General features: G+C 36.8%; 1 pseudogene; it reads left to right on the top strand.

The window, feature by feature from the left end:
• Positions 1-405: 405 nt before the first annotated feature.
• Positions 406-9,891, top strand: LOC146955776 (putative disease resistance RPP13-like protein 1; annotated as a pseudogene).
• The last annotated feature ends 233 nt before the right edge of the window (positions 9,892-10,124 follow it).

The following is a 10,124-nucleotide window of genomic DNA, read 5'->3' as shown; positions in this document are numbered from 1 at the left end:
GTGGTCGAGGTTCGAACTCCGGACCTTGTATATTTTATGCATTGTCCATACCAACTGAGCTAAACTCACGTGGACATATTGATAATATTAAGGGTAGCGTTAACTTGTGCCCTTAGGGCACATGTTAAAAAACCTAAAAGAAGAAACATTTCCTAAAATTTTGTGCATTTAAATTATTAAAAAGTTAAATATTAAATGTAATGCACACATTCCAATATGTTTTTTTTTTCTATATTTGAATCATTAACTTGTGTCTTAAGGGCACAAGTTAACATTTCCCTAATATTAATGATGAGTGTAAAGTAGTCTTGTAAAAAGTGACGGAGGGGTAGATGATTAGACCATATATGTTATAAAAACCATTGTTGGCATTGGCATCATCGGCATTATCCGGAGTAATCGATGATGTCTTTCCATTTGAAGTTTTCTGATTTGTTTACTAGTTTCTTGAAACCATTCCCAATGTGCTGAATGAGGTGTACCTATGAAATAACGATGAAGTTTTCTAATTTGATGACCAAATCCTAATGTACATTACACAGGGTACATAGTAAAATCAACCTCATATTCATATTCATAAATACTTGGCTATAGCTATACAAAATATTTCACTAACAACTCAAGAAATCAACTATCACAAAGCTGCATGTAAGCGTAGTAAACAATTATAAAATGAAACCTTAAAATGATCTCTTTAGAAGCAAAAGTTTTAAAGCTCATTGCAAGAAGAACTTGCTAAACTCCTTTACAATGACCCTGAAGTAAATGACAAATTTGAGTTAAAACTGTGGCCAGATATCAGCTCAAAAGATTATAATATTTCCAGGATTTTTGAATCTATTGCTGTACCTGCCTTTTACCCAAATATTTTGCTCGTATTGGATAACTTGTCGGGTGCACAATCTGTCAATTGGATATGTCTGATGGATATCTTTAATGCTGCGGAAATGGGAAGTAGGATCATTGTTACAACACGAGATGAAAGTGTTGAAATATCCATGCAATATTCTGTTTATGTCCACTATTTAAGACCTCTTGAATGTGAAAGTTGCTGGTCTTTAATTGCAAATCATGCATTTGGAGCATGCAACTACCAACAACATTCCAATCTAGAAGAAATTGGCAGGGAGATTTAAAAAAAATGTGGTGGATTACCATTAATTGCACTAGCACTTGGGACTCTTCTTCACACATTTCCCCTAATTATTGGAATTATGTGCTAGAAAGTATAACATTTGGGAATTGAGAGATGATAAGGTGCAAACTGCTCTTCAATTGAGCTACAGTTATCTTTCGGCTCGTTTAAAACTCTGCTTTGCATATTGTTCAACTTTTCCGAAGAAGTCCATCTTAGAAAAGAAAATGGTAGTTCAGTTGTGGATTGCAGAAGACTTGGTAGAATCATCCACAGGTCAGAAAAGTATGGAAAAAGTTGGAGAAGAATACTTTGATGAGCTAGTGTCAAGGTCGTTGATACAACGACGATCGATTGGTTATGACAAAGATAGCTTTCAAATGCATAACATCATCCATGATTTAGCTACAAATTCTTCATCTCAATATCCCATCAGGTTTGACTACCATAGATTCGCATACAATAGAGGAATGTATGACTCATTTAATAAATTTGATAAATTGTATGGATTATATGGTCTACGTACCTTTCTTGCATTACCAATACAGAAACCACAACCTTTTTGTTTGTTATCGAACAAAGTAGTACATGACTTGGTGCCAACATTTAAACGGTTATGCATGCTGTCTTTGCCAAACTACAAGAGTATCACTGCGGTTCCCAACTCTATTGGAAATTTGTTATACCTGCGGTACTTAAATCTTTCTCACACTGAGTATTATGAGAGAAGAAATGAGAGAATAATAGAGAAAATAATATTGTTGTTATTGATCAAATGAGAGTGATTACAACTTATATAGGCATTGTGTAGGAGCACAGTTGTTACAATGGTAATCACATAGGATATAGAAACTAGATTAACTAACTAATATGAACTAAGGAAGCTATCTAGTTAGGTAACTTGCTGCGCAAGTTATCATCATTCTCTTCTTTATCTTCATGATGTAATATCCCCCCACAAGTTGGAGGATGGTAAATATCAACCATGCCCAACTTGGATAAAAGAGTCTGAAATGGTTGGGGAAGCAAGGCTTTAGTGAAGAAATCAGCAGTTTGAGCTTGAGAAGTGACTGGAAGAAGCTTCATCATGCCTGCCTGAAGCTTGTCTCTCACCAAGTGGCAATCAATTTCAAGATGTTTGGTGCGTTCATGAAAAACTGGGTTTGCAGCGATATGAAGAGCACTTTGATTGTCACAATATAAGACAGGCAACTTAATGGTGGTGATCTGCAAATGCTGAAGCAAGTAAAGTAACCACTGAAGCTCACAGGTTGCAGCTGCAAGTGCCCTATATTCTGCCTCTGAGGAAGACCTGGAGACAGTGAGCTGCTTCTTAGTACGCCATGAAATCAATGACTTGCCTAAGAAGAAACATTGGCCAGATATTGATCTTCTGGTATCCAAGCACCCTGCCCAATCAGCATCAGAAAACCCTAAAAGATGGAGTTCTGAATCTCTAGGGAAAAACAAGCCTTTGCATGGAGAACTCTTAAGATATTTCAACACTCTTAAAGCAGCAGTGTAATGTACTTGTGTAGGTTTAGTAAGGAACTGGCTTAGTTGTTGAGTGATGAAAGTAATATCAGGTCTTGTGGTATTAAGGTACAAGAGTCTACCAATCAGTCTTCTATAGGAAGAAATGTCTTCATAAGGAGGACTGGAGTCATTATGAAGCTTGACTGATGGATCAGAAGGTGTGGAGACAGGTTTTGAATATGTGAGACCTGAATCATTCAAAAGATCTAAACAATATTTCCTTTGGCAAAGAGAAATACCCTGATGTGAATGAGCAACTTCTAAACCAAGGAAATACTTTAATTGACCTAGATCTTTGATTCTGAAGGAAGCATGCAAAATGGACTTTATATTTGTAAACTCAGTCATGGAGTTGCCAGCAAGAATAATATCATCCACATATACCAAAAGAAGAGTGAAAGCATCAGAAGTGGATTTGGTAAAAAGGGAGTGATCTGAGTTTGCATGCTTATAGCCTTGAGCTAGTAATAAAGCAGTGAGCCTTTCATACCATTTTCTGCTAGCCTGCTTTAAACCATAAAGGGATTTCACCAATTTGAAAACTTGATTAGGTTTAGAAGCTTTGACTCCTGGAGGCAACTGCATGTAAACATCTTCTTGTAATTCACCATGAAGGAAGGCATTGTTTACATCAAGTTGATGAATAAACCAATGATGGATTGATGCCAAAGCAATCACCAATCTGACTGTAGTAAGCTTTGCAACAGGAGAGTATGTGTCAAAATAGTCCAAACCTTCAACTTGAGTGTATCCTTTAGCAACCAATCTTGCTTTAAATCTCTCAATGGAGCCATCTGCATGATGTTTGATCTTGTACACCCATCTGCATGCATCCAATTGGTTTGATGTTTGCAGGTAGATCAACAAGTTTCCAGGTTCCAGTTTGTTCAAGAGCAGCAAGCTCAGTCTCCATGGCCTTGTTCCAACAATCAAATTTACTTGCCTCAGCATAGGATTTTGGCTCAGTATGTGTTTAAAGGGACAAAACAAAATGAAGATGAGAATCAGACAATTTATTATAAGAAAGAGAATCTGTAATGGGATAAGAAATACTATCAGAGATTGCAGGAGATGATTGGTTGGAAATTTGGCAAACAAAATCCTTGAGATGTGGTGGTGGATTTCTGCTTCTGGATGATCTAGGAAGATCAGGAGGAGGAGTAGGAGGTTGGTCAGAAGAGGTAATGTTGGAAGGAGGATCCAAAGAAGGAGGGTCAATGAAAAGAGAAGGTGATGCAGGAGCATCAGAAGGAGGATCAATGGAAGAAGAAGATTGAGAAGGAAAATACTCCCATTGAGGAGCATGGGAAGAAACATAAGGTAAAATGTGGTCATGAAAGGTAACATGTCTAGAAATGAAAATCTCTCTAGACTGTAAATCAAAAAGAACAAAACCTTTGTATCCTGACTTATAACCCAAGAAAACACATTTTCTTGCCCTAAAATCAAGTTTGGTTCTATGAGATTGGAGAGTGGATGCATAACAAAGTGAACCAAAAACTTTAAAAACATTGATATCAGGGACTGAATCATATAGAAGTTGATAAGGAGAAAGGTTATGCAATAAAGGAGTAGGAACTCTATTGATTAAGAAAGTGGCATGATGTACAGCATAACACCAGAAGCTCTTAGGAAGTTTAGATTGGAACAAAAGAGCTCTAGCAACATTCAAGATGTGCTGATGTTTTCTCTCAACTCTCCCATTTTGTTGGGGAGTTTCAACACAAGATTTTTGATGCAAAATACCTTTAGAGGCATAGAAATCAGGAATAAGAAACTCAGGACCATTATCCGATCTAACAGTTTTAGGAACAATGTGATATTGGTTTTCAATCATAGTGATAAAATGTTTAACATGATCAGAAACTTCAGATTTATTTTTAAGCAAAATGGTCCATACAAATCTGCTAAAATCATCTACAATGGTGAGGAAATATTTGTGATTATGGACAGAAGGAATAGCAAGAGGACCCCAAATATCAAAGTGCAATAATTCAAATTTAGAATGAGCATGAGAAGAACTAGAAACAAAAGGTAACCTCTTGTGTTTAGCAAAGTGACAAACATCACATATAGCTTTATTATCATAGGAAATTGAGGGATACAATGTTTGCATGGAAACCAATCTCTGATGAGAGAGGTGACCCAATCTAAAATACCAAATGGTTGAAGCAGGAATTACATTGGAAGTTTTATCAGAAGAAAACAAAGAACTAGTTGAATTACAAATAGTATGAGAAACTTTATTGGAATGAAACAGGTGAGAGGGACTTGAAGTAGAAGCATTCACCACCAATCTGTATAAGCCATTCAGTTTTTCACCCAAACCAATCATCTTCCTTGTATTCAAATCCTGAATGACACAGCTATTAGAGGAAAATTGCACATAACATGATAATGATTCACATAGTTTGAAAACAGAAATGATATTCAATTTGAATGCAGGAGAGTATAAAACATGAGTAAGATACAAGTTTGGTGAAAATTGAATGTTACCAGCAAAATGAGCTAACACAGAAGTGCCATTTGGAAGATTAACACTAACAGGTTTAATTTTGTAAAATGAGGTAAAACTAGACAAAGAACAACAAATATGATCATTAGCACCTGAATCTAAGAGCCAATAATCAGAATCAGTTTGAATGGAACATGAAATGACACTATATATACCTGTCTGAGAAGCAACACCAGATGAATGACCTGGAGAAGCAGTGGTAACATGATTTGAGACAGGTCCAGAAGGAGGTGAAGCTGAGGAAAGTAAATTTGCTTATTGCAACAAAGACACAAGATGATCATACTTCTCTTGAGTTAAACTGAAACTGGAACCTGTTGATACCACCTCAGAAGAATGTGTAGGCTTGCTTGCATCAGAAGTTTCAGCATTAGCAACTTGTGAAGAGGAACCACCCTTGTTGAAATTAGGGTGACCATGCTTTTGGCAACAAAATTCTATGGTGTGATTGTAACGGTTACAAAAGGTACAAAACCTACTATTGCCTTTGTTACCACCATTACTAGTCTTGCCCTTATTACCAGCAAATTTTCTAGAATCAGAAGCATTAACAGAGATGCTTGATTCATCAAGAGAGATAGGAGAAGGAAGTAAAGCATTCTGACTTTCTTCCTGAACCACTAAAGAATATACTCTGTTGATTGATGGAAGAGGATCCATGAGTAATATCTGAGTCTTAACAACAGAGAAAGATTCATTCAATCCAGTCAAAAATTGAAGAATTTGATCCTCAACACGATAAGATTTGGCAAGACGAATAGAAGCACAACGGCATTGATGAACACAAGTGCAATTAGGTATAGGCCTATGAGAATCCAATTCATCCCAAAGAGAGCGAAGCTCAAGAAAATATTCCAAAACCGTTTTATTACCTTGCTTGAGGTTGTTAATGGTGGAACGTAAGGTTGAGATACGAACACGATCAACTTTTGCAAACCGTTCCTTCAAATCAAGCCACGCAGAAATAGCAGTATCATGGAAAACGATAGTCTGAGCAATAGAGTCTGAAACAGAGCTCAAGATCCATGAATGAAGGAGATGATTGCAACGTTCCCAGCAACTACGATTGAGATCATCAAGATCAGGAATTGGAATAGAACCATCAATGAAAACGAGCTTGTTCTTGGCTCCCAAAGCACGCTGCATGGAACGACTCCATGCAAGATAATTGGAACCGTTTAACTTTGGTGAAATTGTGAGGGAATTAGGTCCTTCACTAGGATGAACGTAGTATGGTGAATCAGTATCAGAATTGGGAGAAACATTGCGAGGCGCCATGAAAACAGAGGCAAGAAATCACAAGAGAAAAATTGTGAAAAGAACGTAAAGAGAAGAAGGAGAAATTGCGATAATACGCAAGGAAGAAGAAAGAAGAGAAACAAGCTTCACGAAGGAAGCAAAGAAAGGAAGAAGAAAGCTTCAAGGTGAAGCTTTAATGGCGGAAGCACCGTAACTGAATCGTAACTAACTTTCTCAACCAATGGAGAAAGTTATCTGATACCATATTATGAGAGAAGAAATGAGAGAATAATAGAGAAAATAATATTGTTGTTATTGATCAAATGAGAGTGATTACAACTTATATAGGCATTGTGTAGGAGCACAGTTGTTACAATGGTAATCACATAGGATATAGAAACTAGATTAACTAACTAATATGAACTAAGGAAGCTATCTAGTTAGGTAACTTGCTGCGCAAGTTATCATCATTCTCTTCTTTATCTTCATGATGTAATACTGAGATTGAAACATTGCCTTCTGAAATATGCAAACTTTACAATCTGCAATTCTTGTTAATGTCAGGTTGTAAAAGGCTCACTAAGTTGCCGGAGGACATGGGGAAATTGGTTAATCTATGTCACCTTGACGTTAATGACACTGCTTTGAGAGAGATGCCCATACATATAGCCAAACTAGAAAATCTCCAAACTTTGGCTGATTTTGTTGTCAGCAAACATAATGGTGGACTGAAGGTTGAAGAGCTGGGAAAATTTCCCCACCTACATGGGAAGCTTTCCATCTCACAATTGCAAAATGTCAATGACTCTGAAGCGGTTCAAGCCAATATGAAGATGAAAGAGCGAATAGACGAGTTTGCTTTGCAATGGGATTGTGGTAGTATTTTTTCAGATTCACAAATTCAAAGTGATGTACTTGAACATTTGCACCCCTCAACAAATTTGAAGCGTCTCACCATCAAAGACTATGGTTGAATCAGTTTTCCAAATTGGTTGGGTTGTTTCTTATTTACCAACATGCTGGATCTCGAATTGGTGTATTTGCTGGATCTCCAAATTGGTTGGGTTGTTTCTTATTTTCCAAATTGGTGTATTTGACTATTTGAGGGTCTCGAATTCTGATGATTGTTTATGGCTTCCACCCCTTGGACAATTGGGTAATCTTAAAGAACTCATTATTGAAGGGATGCAATCAGTACAGACAATTGATACTGAGTTCTATGGAAGTGATAGTTCTCCTTCATTTCAACCATTTCCCTCATTGGAGACTCTGCAATTTCAGAATATGCAACAGTGGGAGGAGTGGAACCTGATTGGAGGTACGGCTAAGGAGTTTCCTTCCTCGTGAGTACTTGCACAATTTCACGTCTTGAAGAATTGAAAATATAATTCAATGATATCATTTACCTTGGGAGCTCTCCCTGTCCTCAAGAATCTGTTTATTGAGGGTTGTAAAAATCTGAAATGGATACTAATTGCAGAAGACGGGTCGCAAAAGAGTCTCTCATTTCTTAGAAGCATCAAAATATGGGATTGTAATGAACTGAATTCATTTCCCCTAGGCGGATTGCACACTCCAGACCTCATTCATTTTGTAGCGTGGAAGTGTCAGCAGCTTCAGTCACTACCAGAAGCAATGAATAGTCTAACTGACCTTCAAGAAATGGAAATTGATGATATGCCAAATCTTCAATCTTTTGCCGTAGATGATTTGCCTATCAGTTTGCGGGAACTGACTGTTGGCTCTGTTGGAGGGATTATGTGGAATACCGAGCCAACTTGGGAACATCTCACTTGTCTTTCAGTGTTGCGAATTAATGGCAATGCTACGGTGAACACGCTGATGGTGCCACTGCTGCATCGCTTGTTACACTATGCATCAGTGGTCTTAATAATACAAGAATTGATGGGATGTGGCTTCAACATCTCACTTCTCTCCAAAACCTTGAGATTGTTAACGCTCCAAAACTCAAGTCATTGCCAAAAAAAGGATTTCCTTCCTCTCTTTCGGTACTAAATATGACACGCTGCCCATTGCTTAAAGCAATTTTGCGGAGGAAGCGAGGGAAAGAGTGGAGTAAGATTGCTCACATACCTGCCATAATTATTGATGATGAATTGATCACATGAGTTGCTTATCATGGTTAGTCACTGAAATACCTATTTTTTTTGTTTCTTTGTTATCATGTCAGCATCAATTAATATTGTTAATTTCAATAGTAACATCAAAATACAATATAATAATACTACCACTCTTTTTTAATGATAGAACTATCTTCTGTTTCACCCCTGCTTCTGCCCAATCTTGTTGTTGCGAGAAGACAAATTCGCATGCCCGACCTGCAACCAAGTCCAGTAAATGTTTTTATTAAGTGTATGAACATTTTCTAATTTCTACAGAGAATATTCAACTACTTAGCCACCTCACCAGTCTTCTCAGAGTCACATTCTTACTCATATTTTACATGTATGGTCTTAACTCTCAACTATCAAATTCTTTTATATTATATCATGTTAATTTTTTTCACATGCAAAATTACTTATTCCTGTTAGGTATCAGTGATGGTCATGATACGGTCGATGCATGCAGTAAGTTCTTGTAATTTATAATGTAGTCTGTTTGTTTGCCTCTAATCTGTATCATCGACGCCTAATTTTATTTGCTTCTGCTTACTGCTTTGTTCTATTAAAATGTTAACACCATCAATCTTGACACGGTATCTGTATTTATCTTTATAATTCAGGTTTGTATTTGCTCAACTGAAGGTAGATTCGTCCAATGGTTTTCTCTGCAAATCTTAATGAAGTTCAGGGAGTATCCAGGCCTTCGTGGAGAGATCCTTGACAGTAGCATCCATCTATCCAAACATGAAAGAGCATAGAGTCATGCAAGCAAAAGTTTAGTCGGGTACAGCACCATCTATCCAGTTCTGTTCCACAGACATTGCAGAACCATTTTTTCATTGATTTAAAAAATACATCGAATTATGAATCCTACGCTTGAGCTGTAAATATGAGTTTGATTAATAATATTATATCACAACAAAATCATTGCTACGTGGATGAAAAAATGGCCAGCATACGCAAATTTATGAGAAAACTGTATAGAACTTGCAAATGTAGAAAAGTGATGTGCACCTCGTGTAAATGGTGAAAAATAAATAATAAACACCATATGATTGATGTTAGAATAGTAGTCATAAATGACTGACTACTAGCCAAATAAGTCATTCACACTAGTAGCCATAAAATCATTGGAGAACATAAAAATGACTGCTGCTCATGTGAAAATAATAGCTTATCTTTCCTTGCCAGGCTTAATGGTATTATAGCTAATTCAGATATAAATGGTATTGTAGCAACAAATCAATTTCTAAATAACTATGCAGTGTTTTCTTCCATTTTGAAAATTTTATTCACTCAGAATGAGCACGTGGCAAAATGAAATTAAAACTACTGTTTTCACCACCTGATTCACATCAAGTATCAGAAACAATATTTTCAAACAACATCTCCACATAAGCTGGAAAAGGTGCTTCTATCACAAAAGCCATCCTAACTTGCTTAGTTTGAATGAGTACGAATAGCTTCAGAAATCACAACAAAATGCAGCTTGAGATCCTCTACTGCATCCAGCGCCCTGCGGCAAAGTAGTTGCTGCGAAATCACCTCCAACATATAACTGCTGCTTGTATGAGTT

This window comes from Medicago sativa, chromosome 1 (assembly GCF_051527215.1).
Source record: "Medicago sativa cultivar Bolivia chromosome 1, Bolivia_mono, whole genome shotgun sequence".
In the NCBI taxonomy this organism is placed as follows: Eukaryota; Viridiplantae; Streptophyta; class Magnoliopsida; order Fabales; family Fabaceae; genus Medicago; species Medicago sativa.
Note: the sequence above shows the minus strand (reverse complement) of the source record. Positions and strands in the feature narration are given on the sequence as shown.